Source organism: Mastomys coucha, unplaced genomic scaffold (assembly GCF_008632895.1).
Source record: "Mastomys coucha isolate ucsf_1 unplaced genomic scaffold, UCSF_Mcou_1 pScaffold23, whole genome shotgun sequence".
Lineage (NCBI taxonomy): Eukaryota > Metazoa > Chordata > Mammalia > Rodentia > Muridae > Mastomys > Mastomys coucha.
In genome coordinates this window covers 31960068-31963939 of record NW_022196906.1, presented here as the reverse complement: position 1 = coordinate 31963939, position 3872 = coordinate 31960068, and positions in this window count along the sequence as shown.

Below are 3872 nucleotides of genomic sequence, written 5' to 3'. Positions count from 1 at the left end.
TTGAAAAGTTCTCAAACTAGAAGTTTAAAAGCATACCTGAGGGCTGGAGAGATAGCTCAATTTTTAAGAGCACCGGCTGCTCTTCCAGAGGTCCTGAGTTCAATTCCCATCAACTACATGGTGGCTCACAACCATCTGTAATGGGATCCAGTGCCCCCTTCTAGTGTGTCTGAAGATAGTGACAGTGTACTCATATAAATGAAATAAATAAATCTTTTTTAAAAATTTTAAAAAGCACACCTGAAAGCTCTAGGAAAAACAGAAGAAGCAAAGAACCCAAGAGGAGTAGAAGGCAGGTAAAAATCATATTCAGGGATGAAATCAGTGAATTAGAGACAAAGAGAGCAATACAAAGAATCAATGAAACCAAGAACTGGTTATTTGAGAAAATCAACAAGGTAGACAACTCTTAGCCAAAATAACTACAAGACGGAGAGACTGTATCCAAATTAACAAAATCAAAAATGAAAAGGGAGACATAACAACAAAAACTGAGGAAATTCAAGGAATCATTAGGTCTTTCAAAAGCCTGTACTCCACACAAAAAAAGAATAACTTAAACAAAATGGAGAATTTTCTAAACAGATACCAATACCAAAATTGAATCAAGATCAGGTAAACAATCTATGCAGGCCAAAAACCCCTAACAACATAGAAGCACTCATTAAAATCTACCAGTCAAAAGAAACTCAGGGCTAGAAGGTTTTGGTTCACAGTTCTACCAGACACTCAAAGAAGAGCTAATAGCAATACTCTTCAAACTATTCCACAAAATAGAAACAGAAGGAACATTACCAAACTCTTTCTATGAGGCCATAGTTAATACTGATCTCTCCTTATTCTAACCTGAGGTCAGCCCTTTGACTGGTTTGTCTTCATCTCCTCCTCAGAGTTCCTGGTTAAATCCATATCTGACTCTTTTGTACATATATATGTGTGTGTGTGTGTGTGTGTGTGTGTGTGTGTGTGTGTGTGTGTGTATACATATGAAATAATATATATATGAAATAATATATATACATATTTCTTGCTCTTCCTCCGTCTTCCCTCCCTCCCCCTCATATGTCCCACCTCCTATTTCCTGCCTTACTTCATTCACATTCATCATCAGCTATAATTTTTATATTGTTTCAAACTCTTAAGTAAACCCTATAGTTTCTTTTGCTTTCAGTTAACTTAAAAAAATCACTAGTCTTGCCTTTTGGGCAGGGATAGCATGAGGACAAGATGCAGCCATGAGTATCTCTCGGTTTCAATGGCAGATCAGTCAGGATTTGCCACCAGAGGATTTATCTTTAGTAAAACTTACAAGATTAGGATTTTAGTTGCTGTGCTCAATGATTGACTTACCATCGTTTCTGAACTAAGTTTGTGTTGTGTTTTTCCTTTAGTCGGCAGCTCATCTGGGCTCAAGAGAGAAAGACTGAATGTAAGATTCTGGGAGTAGAGTGAGCCCTAGATTGCAGCATCTTTGCAGTGGTGGTTGGATAGAGGCACAAAATCTAACAGGAGCTACACAAGGAGGCTGGATATTAAAATGTGGGCTTTTCTAGAGAATTGCCCTAAAACGTCAACCATTACTTAGGAATGAGGTTGACTCTCTCTCTTCTTTTTCTGCTCTCTCCCATACTCACCTGTAAGAATTTTAGATGTAGGAGTTACTTTGACAAGATCAACCAGCCAAAGTGCCACTTTCCCTGACCATAACTATTGGTGGTTGGTTTAAAGAAGGAGAGTCTTATAACTTGATCTTTAAAGTCCCACAAATACCAAGACCAATGTATTCTTATTTTATTTTATTCTTTAAGTTAGGAAAGGTGCTCCTTCACCTTGTCAAACTGCTAGGCTATAAGATGAAAACATCTTAGCTGCCTGATGTGAAGCTAAGACAAGGAACAGAATGAAACACAGGTCAGAATGTCTTCCTGATTCCTTCTTTGGCATGTCCAGTGTGTCAGCCATTGGCCATGGGTGATGACTAAGCACTTAAAATGTCAGTCACCTAAACTGAGACATACAACAACTGTTTCAGAGTTCTGATACATGTAACAGAATGCACATTTTCTTATGGGAAATAGAGTTTGAAATGGACCCAGGGCCATTTATGTGCAGGGCCTGGACTCCATCATCAAACTACATCCAAGCCTAAGATTTCTAAGTAGATGTTTTTAATATTGAACATGTATTGGAATGATTTGGGTTATACTGGGCCAAATAAAATGTATTGGCAAACTGAAGAAAGAATCACTAGTCTTGGTTATTAGGCAGGTGAATAATCTGATATGTATCCCTGCCCTTTGCTTTGCTCTAAATATCCTGCTGATTTGTGGGCTATGATAATGATGATTGTCTGAATAGAATTTTGCCAAAAGCACAGACTCTTCAATTAGTGCTGAAGATTGTTAGAAGGTGACAAACTAGGAGATAAGTTTGACAACTCAGCCTTAGTACAGTTTGTATGTCCTCTGTTACCTTGTATTTGGGTCAAATTGTTTTTTCACATACACAGACTAGATATTCAGAGAATGACAGTAGGAGATTCATATATGTGAGACTTAATCATCTCCCTAGTCCAAAGACTAAATAAATATAGATTGTGTAACTAAAATAGCTTCAAGATTTACAGAGGCATCATGACCCACAGATTGACAACCACCAGGTTTTATACCTGCAGAGCACTGTCTATAAGGCTCTGCTCACAAGCACTTTCCTAATATAAACCTGTGTTTAACCCTTGCAAAGCCAAATGGACCTTAAATTAGTGCTGAATTAAGATCCTCATATCTGGACACTAGCCATCATCTTGCTTTGCTGACTCTATGCACATGTACTTTTCATTTCTATATCTCACCCTTGATTCCCTGGGCTCCTTTCTCAATAGCCGATGTATATGAACTTTGATCCTGTGAACAAAAATAATTCTCAGAAAAAATAAGTAGTCATCAGTAAAAGTAAATTTGATATGTGCATCTTTTAACCATTAGAGTGACATATTTCATATTTAGCATATTAAATAAGACGTTTCTATCTTATATGTAACTTTATTTTTAAATTCTAAATTAGAACTGAATATTTTTTATTAGAAATTCACTTTATTTACATTTCAAATGTTATCCCTGTTCTGTCCCCCCATGCTGCCCTATCCCATCTCCTCTCCCCCTGCTTCTATGAGGGTGTTCCCCATCCTACTCACCCACTTCCGACACCCCTCCCTGGAATTCCCCTACAGCGGGGCATTGAGCCTTTACAGGACCAAGGACCTCTCCTCCCATTGATGCCAGACAAGGCCATCCTCTGCTGCGTATGCGGCTGGAGCCATGGGTCCCTCCATGTGTACTCTTTGTTTGGTGGTTTAGTCCCTGGGAGCTCTGGGGGTGTTGGTTGGTTGATATTGTTCTTCTCTTTCCTCATTTCCCCTCCAAAAACACCCGATACTATCCCCCTCCCCCTGCTCACTAACCCACCCACTCCTACTTCCCTATCTGGCCTTCCCCTACACTGGGGCATGGAGCCTTCACAGGACCAAGGGCCTCTCCTCTCATTGATGTCCCACAAGGCCATCCTCTGCTACATATGCAGCAGGAGCCATGGGTTCGTCCATGTGTACTCTTTTGTTGGTGGTTTAGTCCCTGGGAGCTCTGGGGGTACTGGTTGGTTAATATTGTTGTTCCTCCTTTGAGGCTGCAAACCCCTTCTGCTGCTTGGGTCCTTTCTCTAGCTTCTCCATTAGGGATCCTGTGCTCAGTCCAGTTGATGGCTGTAAGCATCCACTTCTGTATTTGTCAGGCACTGGCAGAGCCTCTCAGGAGACAGCTATATCAGGCTCCTGTCAGCAAGCACTTGTTGGCATCCACAATAGTGTCTGGGTTTGG